Here is a 12230-nt window from a genome sequence, read left to right as displayed (position 1 = left end):
GCAACCAGGTGGCTGGACAGGAGCAGCAGAGGCCAAGAGAAGGTGGAATTTGTGGCCAGTCAGAGATATCACCTTCTTCCCCCAGGTCTGCCCATGAGAGGCCATGGGACTTAGCATACCAAGGAGACCTTCTGAGATGCCCCCCAGGACCTGACACTGGAAGCATCATCAGAAAAGCACCTGGAGGTACCTCTTACACGCTGGGAGATGTTATTAAGAACTGGGTGCTCAGCTGGGCAGTGTGTTAGTTTCCTGTTGTTGCTGTAATGAAATTACCACAAATGTGTAGTGACTTAACACAAATTTATTCTCTTCCTGTTCTCGAGTCCAATAATGAGTTTTATTTACCCCAAATCAAGGTGTGGGCAGGGCTGCATTCCTCTGGAGGCTCTTCAGGAGAATCCACTTCCCTGCCTTTTCCAGCTTCTAGGGAGGATTTCTCAGCTTATGATCCCTTCCTTCATCTCCAAAGGCCACAGTGTAGCATCTTCAGATCTCTCTCTTTGACTCTGATCTTGCTGCCTCTCTCATATAAGGACTCTTATGATTACTCTGTGATTACAATAGCTTGGATAATTGGGATTATCTCCCCATCTCAAGATCCTTAACTTAATCACATCCACAAAGTGCTCCTTGCCATGTAAGGTAATAATACAGTAGTTTATTGCACTCATCTCACACTCTAATAAAGTGAAGTGAAGTGAAGTGAAGTCGCTCAGTCGTGTCCGACTCTTTGCGACCCCATGGACTGTAGCCTACCAGGCTTCTCTGTCCATGGGATTCTCCAGGTGAGAATACTGGAGTGGGTTGCCATTTCCTTCTCCAGGAGAATCTTCCCAACCCAGGGATTGAACCCAGGTCTCCTGCATTGGAGGCAGACGCTTTAACCTCTGAGCCACCAGGGAATTCTCCAAGCCAGGCTTCAACAATATGTGAACCGTAAACTTCCAGATATTCAAGCTGGTTTTAGAAAAAGCAGAGGAACCAGAGATCAAATTGCCAACATCTGCTGGATCATCAAAAAAGCAAGAGAGTTCCAGAAAAACACCTATTTCTGCTTTATTGACTATGCGAAAGCCTTTGACTGTGTGGATCACAATAAACTGTGGAAAATTCTGAAAGAGTTGGGAATACCAGACCACCTGACCTGCCTCTTGAGAATCCTGTATGCAGGTCAGGAAGCAACAGTTAGAACTGGACATGGAACAACAGACTGGTTCCAAATAGGAAAAGGAGTATGTCAAGGCTGTATATTGTCACCCTGCTTATTGAACTTCTATGTGGAGTACATCATGAGAAACGCTGGACTGGAAGAAGCACAAGCTGGAATCAAGATTGCCAGGAGAAATATCAATAACCTCAGAAATGCAGATGACGCCACCCTTATGGCAGAAAGTGAAGAGGAACTACAAAGCCTCTGGATGAAAGTTAAAGAGGAGAGCGAAAAAGTTGGCTTAAAGCTCAACATTCAGAAAACGAAGATCATGGCATCCGGTCCCATCACTTGATGGGAAATAGATGGGGAAACAGTGTCAGACTTTATTTTGGGGGGCTCCAAAATCACTGCAGATGGTGACTGCAGCCATGAAATTAAAAGAAGCTTACTCCTTGGAAGAAAAGTTATGACCAACCTAGATAGCATATTGAAAAGCAGAGACGTTACTTTGCCAACAAAGGCCTGTTTAGTCAAGGCTATGGTTTTTCCTGTGGTCATGTATGGATGTGAGAGTTGGACTGTGAAGAAAGCTGAATGCCGAAGAATGGATGCTTTTGAACTGTGGTGTTGGAGAAGACTCTTGAAAGTCCCTTGGACTGCAAGGAGATCCAACCAGTCCATTCTAAAGGAGATCAGTCCTGGGTGTTCTTTGGAAGGAATGATGCTAAAGTCGAAACTCCAGTACTTTGGCCACTTCATGTGAAGAGTTGACTCATTGGAAAAGACTGTGATGCTGGGAGGGATTGGGGGCAGGAGGAAAAGGGGATGACAGAGGATGAGATGGCTAGATGGCATCACCGACTCGATGGACATGAGTTTGAGTGAGCTCCAGGAGATGGTGATGGACAAGGAGGCCTGGCGTGCTGCGATTCATGGGATCGCAAAGAGTCAGACACGACTGAGTGACTGAACTGAACCTATGTACTCAGTCGTGTCCGACTGTATGTGACCCCATAGACTGTAGCCCGCCAGGCTCCTCTGTCTATAGGATTTTCCAGGCAAGAATATTGGAGAGGGTTGCCATTTCCTTCTCTAGGGGATCTTCCCAACAACCCAGGGATCGAACCTGTGGCTCCCTCATTGCAGGCAGATTTATTGGGGCCATGTAAGGTAATATATTCACAAATTCCCAGACATGGGACCAAGACATGGACCTCTTTGGGAGACCATTGTTCTGTCTTCCACAAGACCTGTATGTTGCCATTTTTGTTTGCATTGTCTATCTCTCCATTAGACTATGAGCTCTTGAGAATAGGAATTTTATAAGACTTGTATCCTTGGCATGTATCACATTGCTTAACACAGTAGCTGTTGGCAAATAGTAGCTTTTTGAGCAAAGACATCTTGACCTCTTCACCATATTGATAAAATCAGTGAAGATTAGAGAGATGAGTGGCTTAAGGTTTTGCAGATCTAGTGGCAGAGCTGGATTCAGAACCCAGGTCACCTGAGTCTTTCCACTCTCCTCCCTAAATAGACAACGGCCCAAAGTCAGCACACAAGATGTTTTATCCTGGTCCCCTGGGATGACACTGACATTTCTCCCAACCCTACAAGATGAGGATATTTAGAAGGACATGACATCCATACAGAGTATAAGAAAGGGTCCAAACTACTGAACCTGCAACACTTAAATTTCAGTCCTGCTTCCGTTTTGTATCAGTTAGCTATTGCTGTGTAACGAACCACCCCATAATCTAGAAGTTTAAAGCAACATAATTTATAATTTCTCATTAGTCTGTAGGTTGGTGGAGGGTTCTGTTGACATAAGCTTGACTTGGCTGATCTTGGCTGGGTTTGTTCATACATGTGGTCACCTAGTGGGTCAGCAGAGGGGTTGGCTTCTTTAGAATGTTCTGAGCTAGGACAAATCAATTGACTTGGCTCCATGTAGTCTCTAATCCTCCAGTGGGTAAGTCTGGGCTTGTTTTCATGATGATAGCAGGGTTCTGAGACAGTAAAACTGCTCAAGCTCAGAACTGGCTCATGGTAACCTTTGTTGCATCCTCTTGGCCAAAGCAAGTTGGAGACTGCATTCAAGAGATATTGCAACATCCTCATTTCTTTATGAGAGGACCTACAAAGTCACACTGTTACAAGGAGGGATGGAAAGTTGGAGCCAGTTGTATAATTAATCTATGCATGGCTTGACCACATCTTGACCTCATGACTGGTCTCTGCTCTGCTTAGTGGCTCAATTATGTCCAACTCTTTGCAACCTCATGGAATGTAGCCTGGCAGGCTGCTTTGTCCATGGGGATTCTCCAGGCAAGAACTGGAGTGGGTTGCCATGTTCTCCTCCAGGGAACTTCTCAACCAGGGATCAAACCCAGGTCTCCTGCATTTCAGGTGGATGCTTTACCATCTGAGCCAGCAGGGAAGCCCCATGACTAGTCAAATTTCTTAATTTCTCTGATCTCTAGTTTCCTCATCTGGAAAATGGAGAATAGTAATAATGTAGTCTCAACTGTGTACATCACAGTTGGTGAAAATTAAATAATAGAAGACATGGAAAAACACTGAGCAGTGACCAGCGGGGTGCTCCAAAAGTCAGCAGTTGCAATGTTCAATAAGACTGGAAGCTATTATGATTACTGTTGTTATTATTTTTGTTACATAATAATTATTCTTATTATTGTAGTTATGGCAAGGACTGGCAGAAAACCTAGTTCTGATAGGAGATAACAGATACTGGCATGGGAAGTCTATTTGCTGGGAAAGGGAGGAGGCCAAAGCAGTGCCATTTTCCAGCACCCATAAAATTCAAGCATTACATATATACATACATATATGTATATATTTGGGGATGGTGTGGGACTTAAATTTAGAGGACCTGGATCCAAATACAAGTTCTTATCAGCTGTGAAATTTGGGCAAATTCTTTACCTCTTCAAATCTCAATTTCTTTATCCATAGAATGGAGATGAGAGTACCTACTTCACAAGTCTGTTACGTGAATTGAATCAATTGATACAGGTAAAAAAAAAAAAGAACTTTGTAAGCAGGAAGGCATTAGGCAAATATCAGGTATTATAATCAGTCCTTTCCTTCTTGTCATTTGCATCTGTGCCCTCAGCATCTCAGAGTGTCTCGGGACGATGGAGCATTAAGAAGATGATGGAAACTTCTTGGCTCTCTGGTTATCTATAGTGCAGGAAACTTATTTTCACTTGTGTGATTTTCCAACAGTTAAACACACTTAAAAGTTTTCATAAAAGGGGGAAAATTCCAAGTGTTCAACCTTCTAAAATCAAAAAGAATGACTCACAGGTCATTAGCATCCTTGGAACATAGTGGCTTCTGTTTTCTCGCTATTAAGTAGGATTTAGCTCTGTTTTATTAAGGCAATTTTTACAGTCATGCGAGAGGTTAATGCATTTTGCACATAATCCGCTGCCTAGCTCACTAAATGCTGAACCCATTAAAGCCAAGCCACGCAGGGGAATATTTCAAGACAGTGACAAATTATGAGTGGTGTGGAATGAGTGACAGAGTATCTGAGGGTGTTTTTTCTCTTCTAAGTTTAAATTTTCTTCTCAAGCAGGAAAAGGACAGGGTTGTCCTGGCAAAAATACTTATTTTAGGAGTGTATTGCTGCAGTGGGTAAGTGCCACCGGACATCTGTGATGTCTAGGTGTTAGAACTGCATGCGCTTGGAGAGCCTCCTTTATGCCATTTCTAGCCTCCTTGCAAGCTAGGTCTCCTTTTATTATTTCTCTACATCCCAAGGCCTGAAAGATAATATCTGCCAAGAATACTGCATTTACTAAGCAATAATTGGTTTCTCCTCCCACAGTACTCTCTTCATCAAAGACATAGTTGGTTGGAGTTTTCAGCAGTAGCCTCTCATAGCGATCCCATGGCTCTCTGAAGCTGGGAGAAAGATGCCGGGGCCAGATCATGAAGAACTTTGTGAGTTTTTCAAGAGACTTGGAGGCTTATCCTTTAGGACATAGGAAGCAGTGCAAGTTTTTTTTTTCATTTTAAATTAATTGTACTGAATTATGTTACACATGGTAAAATAAACCCACATACGCATTGTAAGTGTACAGTTTGGTGAATTTTAACAAATGTATTTGCTCAAGCAAACACCACTGTAATCAAGACACAGAATGTTTCCGTCACTTCCCAAGGTTCCTGTGTACCTTTTCATCCAGTCCCCACTCCCACCCTCTCCAAAGGCAACCGCTGATCTGATTTCTGTCATCTTGTATGTTTGCTGAGCTTATTTCAGAATTTTGCAGCATGTGTTTGATTCATGTTGTGGTATGTATCATTTCTTGGTTCCTTTTCATTGCTGAATAAGTAGTTCGTTGTATCAGTTTCCACCATTTGTTTATCTATTTGCCTGTTGATGCACATTTGGGTTGGGTGAACATTCATGTGTGAATCTTTCTGTGGACATGTGTTTTCATTTCTCTTGGGTAGATGCCTAGGAGCAGAATTGTTGGGTCAGATGATAAGCGTATGTTTAATTTCTATCAAGCCGTTTTCCAAAGTAGTAACGCTTAGTATTCCTATCAGGAGCTCTACATCTTTTAAACTTGAGCCATTCTGGTAGGTTTGTAGTGGTTTGGAGTTTTAATTTGTGTTTCCCTAAGGATTAATGATATAGACATCTTTTGGGTACTCATTGAGGACAGGATTGTAAGTAGTGGAATCATAGGATCAAATTTGTGAAGCAAGAAGCCAACCATGTTCTCAAATTTATTTCTTCTCATCATTCCTGCTGAAGTGCTACTATCAAAGTAACAGGGACATTCCACATGATTTCTGAAAACCACTAAGTTATCTTAGCCATTTATCTGAAAGATCTGATAATTTTTGCAAAACCTTTTTTTTTTTTTTTAAATGGAGGAGGAGAGGGACTTCCTTGGTGGTCCAGTAGTTAAAAATCCACTTTCCAATACAGGGGATGCAGGTTTGATTCCTGGTTGGGGAACTAAGCCCATGTACTGCAACCCCTGAGCCTGCACTCCATAGCCTGTGCTCCACAATAACAGAAGCCTGCGCACTGCAATGAAAACCTAGTCCAGCCAAAGAAAAACAAAAAAAACAAAACAATGGAGGGGGAGAATGCTGACAGAGGCAGGCTGTTGATGGCTTGCTCTGAGAGTCAGGGGTTGGTGGAGTGAGTGAAGTACATCCACTCTGCGTCAGCCCCTTAATTCTTCTTAGTACAGATGGAATTAAAGAAGGGAAAATCTCTATGTCAGAAACTTCTGGCAAGAGAGGAAGAATCAGGGTGCAGTTTTCCTACAGCTACGCCCAAGACTGCAAAAAAAGAAAGAAAGAAAGAAACTTCCATCGGTATCCTATGGCCTAGTTTCCCCACCCCCAATCTTTTTTTTTATAGCAATAGAACTTTAAGCAGGTCAAGTGGCCGTCTAGAATATAATTTACGTTTCCTATCCTCCCTTGCAATTAGGTATAGCCATATGATTTGAGTTCTAGCCACTGGAATGTGAGTAGAAGCGGTGAGGGTCATTTTCAGAAAATATTCTTTATTTTCCCTCACCATCCTACTGCTGGCTAGATTTTGGATTTGATGGCTGGAGTTGAAGCATTCATTTTGGATTATGAAGTAGAGACCCTACGCTAAGAAAAAAGGACCAGCAAGGTTGAATGAACCAGAGCCCCCGACATTAGAACACATAGCAAATCTGACAGCTTCTGGATTTTCCCACACTTGAGAGAGAAATAAACTTGTATCTTCTTTAAATCACTCTTACTTTCAATTTTCTGTCATTTATAGCTGAAGCTAATTCTGATTTATAAACTCTAGTGCTGATTGCCCTCATCCACTTTTGGAAGAAGATATAGTGATTTTCTGATCATCAATGGACTATCCAAAGCAAACCAACCACAAACATCATCAACAAGAATGAGTAAATGGTGAAAAGCTGCTGGTATTGTAAAAAGACTTAGTGATTCAAACAGAGGGACTGAAGGACCAATTTGAACATTCAGCACAAATAACACCCAGCAAAAGAAATATTTTCAGGAAGTAGGGGGGAACTTTAAAAAAAACCATTAACTATATTTTTAGTGAGAGTTGGGATGTTATGTTGATTTTAAAAGATCAATCTTAAAATAATAGAGTTCTTGAAAAGGCACAACTCCTTTTTTTTCTGATGATGTTATGTTGATTTAAAAAGATCAATCTAAAAAAAATAAAAAGAAAAAAATAAAAAGATCAATCTTAAAATAATAAAGAGTTCTTGAAAAGGCACAACTTCCTTTTTTTCCCCTAACTCATCAAGATTGTACATAGCTGAATGATAACTTCAGAAACCAACCTGGTTAATTAGAAAACTACCTTGAGAAATTCTCCCAACACTCAAATGATTATTATGTGGAGGAGGAACAGGAACACTGAAGGAAAAGGAAAGAACTTTAGAAAGAATGGGGCAAGTTAACCAAAAATTGGCGCAGAGGGCTAGATCCAGGAAATTCACCATACATTTAAGGGATGTAAGGGAAATCCCAGCAGCAGAGAGCTTATGGAAATGAAATTATGATCTAAGAAACACTAGAAGAAAATGTCCTTGAGTTGAAAAACATAAAATCATCTTTATATAAAAATATGGACCAAGGGTCTGGAAGAAATACTGAAGAAAGTTCAAAACTTGAGTTTATTCTACGAGTATCAGAGAGAAAAAGCAACAAGAAAAGAGGATCAGATTGTTGTCTGATTTATCTTCAAATGATACTCAAATATAATGAAAAATATTTATAAAATTCTGAGGGAAAATAATTGTGACCTTATAGTTTTTCTCTAAAAGTAAACCATTAAAATAATAACTGGTTACTTGCTACATGTCTGGCACTGTTCAAAGTGCATTTGCTGAACTATTTCATTTAACACTCACAGCAACTCCATAAAAGAGGTACTGTCATCAGCTACACAGATGTGGAAATTGAGGCACAGAGAGGTTAAGTAACTTGATTAAGGTCACATAGTATAGGTAGAAGGGACAGATTATAAACTCACTTCATGCACTTTACCACCACACTACACTGCTTCCTGAAATAAGATGAGAAATATCAATTTCCTAGTTGGGGAACCAGACTTCAATCAAATTCTCCTACATATATGTGTTAAAGTGCTACTGTGATAAGTCGTTAGGGGGTGCTATGGAATTTTTATGCTTGGGAATCCAGTCTCTTATTTCACAGATGAATGACTTACAGCTACTGCTTATTAAATGCTTTCTTTTTATCAAGTACTGTCACCCAAAGAGGAAAGCTAAAGGGAAGGACCTGAGTGACAATTTCCCACCTGCATGGAGCACAGCGAAACTCAGACTTGGAAGGGACCATGCCTATCAGAGGAGAGGACCACCTTCACCACTTCCAGAGTCTACTTACAAACCCCATCAAAGGCAAGCTCAGTCCCTGCTGCAGGATCCGGTGTCTTCATCGGACACCTTGGTCCTAAACAGTCCCGACTTCAAGTCCCAGGTTGCCCTTGAAGGTTTGAGATAGAAATTGATCTTGAAGTCTTGCCTGGTTTACATGAAAGTGAAAGGAACAATGCTCTTATCTCCCGTTATAAGCTTTAAATGTCTTTCTAAAGGGCAGATCGTGCTTGTAATAAAAAAGGAAGTGTTTATAAAGATTGTGATGCAGCTTCCCAGGGGCTGACTTTGCAGGCATGGCTCCTGGATGTCTGGAGAATCCACGAGGGCTCAGTGGGTCCCTCCATTTCCTGATTCACTTATGTATTCATTCATGCTTTCGTTCACTGACTTTTTTTTTTTTTCACACACATCCATTCAATCACTCCTCCATTTATTTGTTTGATTCATTCAGTACGCACTTGTTAGGCTTCTGTGGCTTTATGTGCTGGTCAGGAAAACAGGCTCCATCTCTGCAAGGTTCTATCATGCATATTCTCAGACTCAAGTTACTGACTGTGAAAAAGCCTGCAGATTTCCAGAGTGTGAGGACTCTGTGAGAGTGGCGACTCCTCCCAGCCTCCAACTGGAATGAGGACCAAGACTGTGAACCAAGGGGCAAGATCTGAGCACACGTCATAAATCGTTTAGCCCCGCTATCCCATCCTAGAGAGGCAATTCACTGGAGAAATGTGAATAAGTTAAAAAGCACTCGAGTTTACCATCTAGTGTCCCATTTAACAATGAGGATCTAGGTTCAGGTTACAGTTTCCAGTGCTGCTATCTGAAAACAAGGTATGACTCTCACTTGAGTTCATGTAGACAATATAGGGAACAGTTAATTAGGAATCAGCTTGAAATCATTCATGGTCTAACCAAATTTACAGTTTCAATATCATAAGCCAGACATGACTGGGGAGAAAGAGAGGGAACTAGAACTCAGAGAATATGCTCTATGGTTCTAATGTAGGCTAGAGGATGAAAGAAAGGCTGAATACCTCTTGCAGGACAGAAGAGTAAGAGGTCAAGGGTCAGGGCCAAAGTGGGGCAGACTGGAAGAAGGAGAGAGAATAAAGCATAAAGACTAAGTGGAGCTCAACCTAGGATTTTGCTAGAATCTGACATGTAGTTGACTTCAGGGTTGGCTAGACACCAACAGCATGTTCTCCAGGTACGTCCTTTATGGAGTTCCTGCCTGTGCCTCTTAGGATCACCTGGGTGTCCCCCAAGGCAGGGGTTCCCAGTCTTCAGGAGCAGCACACAGCACAAGGAAGTTCCCATGGAAAGTATAAAGGGTCCGGTCCATGAGTGACCACTCCTATCACCATTTCTATCTCTCTCTACCTCTCTCTCCTCTTTCCCTCCCTTCATCTTCCCTCCTTTTCTCCTTCCTTCTTTCTCTTTTTCCCACTTCCTTCCAAGTCCCTTCTTTTTCTCTTTCCATTGATCTGACCTTTCCTTCTACCTGTATTCATTTTACACAATTGAAACGAATAAGTAGAAATGCCTTCCAATTGCCAGATACCAGAGGAACACAGATGGACGGGTCAGGGTACCCTGCTGTGGAGCAGCTTGGAGGGGAGATAGACAAGTGAATTGCCAAGTTGGGAGGAAGGTCCAAGGGCGGTGAGAGCATGGAGGAGGGAGTGATGATTATCAGTCGGTATTACGGGTGGGGTGGGAGTGTGACAAAGAGGAAGTGACACTTGAGATGGGCTCTGGCCGAGGGCCAGGAACTCTCCTTGTGGATGAGGGAGAGGGCCTCCCAGGGAAGGAACAACATGTGCTGGAAGCTTGGAGGCAGGAAAAACCTGGTGGTCCAAGGAGTCTGGATCTCAAGGGGTATGTACTTGGAGAGAAGTAACTGATCATGGATGCCAGCGACAAAGACCCCACTGCTTTATCACGCGAAGGTGGAAACTCATTCCACCTTCTGAACAAGTGTTCAGCACAAGTTCAGATCCCTGGCCAGGAGGAATTTGGGGGAGGCCATTCTCTTTCACTTTCCAGTTGGAGGGAGCCAGTGAGCTGTATATGGCCAGAAGACAGAAGCTGGGTGCTGGGCTGTCTAAGCTCACCGCTGGGCCCTGCCCTGCTTTTCCTGTCCTGCTCCCTGGGACTGTCAGCTGTGGTGGGGAAGGGAGGCAAAGGGAACTGCAGGAAAGACAGCATTTTAGCTACTCACTCAGCAGCTGAGATTCGCTGGGCCTATTTGCATTGGCTATTCAGGGTAAAGCAGGGAAGCACTTTCCGTGAGGGAGAGGGGAAGGAGTTACTTTTCTAAAAAGGAAGACATCACCTCCTTGGGCCAGAACCCTTTTGTGTAACTGGGCTTCTGGTGCCCCTGTGCAGGAAGCCTGAGCGATTCCCATAAGCCCTTGTCCAGTGGCGGAGCTTTCACGGCAAAACAATTGGCAGCAGAATGCAGCCCCAAGCGGGGGCGGGGCGGGGGCGCTGGACCACGCCGCCTGGAGATTCACTCCCTGTGAAACAAGGCCCCGGCAGAGACCCTTCACGAACACAGAAGCGCGCGCACAGGGCCCAGGTACTGGGACAGGGGTTGCTGCAACAGGCTTGGGACCCTGTGGCCCTGCTGTATGCGGGTGCCTGGCCCCTTCCCACTGTGTGTCCATGAGGAGCTCTCCTCTCCTGGATGCCAGGGGGGACGGTCTTCCCACAGTGTCCCTGTACCGCATCTGCCATGCCATGTGGCCAAGTGTGCACATCCTTGCTCAGCCTTGCAGCCCGGAGCTGAACCAGAGGCCTCCCCACTCGTTGTGGTGGCTCTTCTGGAACTTGGCACTGTTACTAGTATTCCTCAAAGTCATAATTACCACCACTTAGCCTGGGTTAGTGATCTGGAGCAGGGAGCAGCCCAGCCTGGGCGGCCTCCTGCTGCCAGCAGACCGACTACTGGTGATAGCTTCGTGGTTCATAATAATAATCATGATGATAATAGCTGTCATTTATTGGACACTCGCTGCGGACCCGGCTCGGGGCTAGGTGCTTTACATGCAGAACGGGACCCACTCCTGCTCCTCCCCTCATTCTCTCCGGCCTCCTCCTCCAGCCCAGGTCTGGGTCATAAGCACTGATTTACAGTGCAAGCTTCTGTTTAGAGCTGGGGAGGGCTGTTCTCGGCACCAGGCTGGAGAGGATCACACACACTTTTTGCTTTCTAGTCCCTTGTGTGGTCTGGGTTTGAACCTTTTGGCCTGGAGGCGAAGGCTGGGAATAGACAGACTCTTTTCTCATGAGATAGCTGGTGAGATTCTGGGCCCGAAATCCTGGACAGACACGGACAGAAATCCAGGGAGCCTTTGTGATGCTCTAGGCAAGGCAAAGTGGCTTTGGAGGGCGAACCTCTCCCCACCTCTGCCTGGACCCCAACGGTGGGTGACTATGGAAACAGCCAGAAGCAGCCCTGGGGGCACAGACAAGAGCTCCCTTATGATGGACAGTGTGTAGGGGAGGCCCTTGTTGAAATTGGAAGGCTCCAGGAGCAGAGGCTGATAAGGAGATGTTCTGAGGGACCAGCATCTCTGGAGGAGAGGGAGTGTGTGTGTTGGCGGGCGGAAGAGGGTGGGCAAGGAAGTGGCTCAGCCTTGGGGCTA

General features: G+C 44.1%; 1 non-coding gene across 1 annotated transcript; it reads right to left on the bottom strand.

Annotated features, from left to right (window-relative positions):
* Positions 1 to 833: 833 nt before the first annotated feature.
* Positions 834 to 905, bottom strand: TRNAW-CCA (transfer RNA tryptophan (anticodon CCA)). Its single transcript has one exon. It is a non-coding gene; the product is annotated as a tRNA-Trp (tRNA).
* Positions 906 to 12230: the final 11325 nt, after the last annotated feature.

The sequence above is a fragment of the Ovis canadensis genome, chromosome 1, assembly GCF_042477335.2.
Source record: "Ovis canadensis isolate MfBH-ARS-UI-01 breed Bighorn chromosome 1, ARS-UI_OviCan_v2, whole genome shotgun sequence".
NCBI lineage: Eukaryota > Metazoa > Chordata > Mammalia > Artiodactyla > Bovidae > Ovis > Ovis canadensis.
The sequence above is the reverse complement of the archived record's forward strand: the minus strand, read 5'-3'. Positions and strand labels throughout refer to the sequence as shown.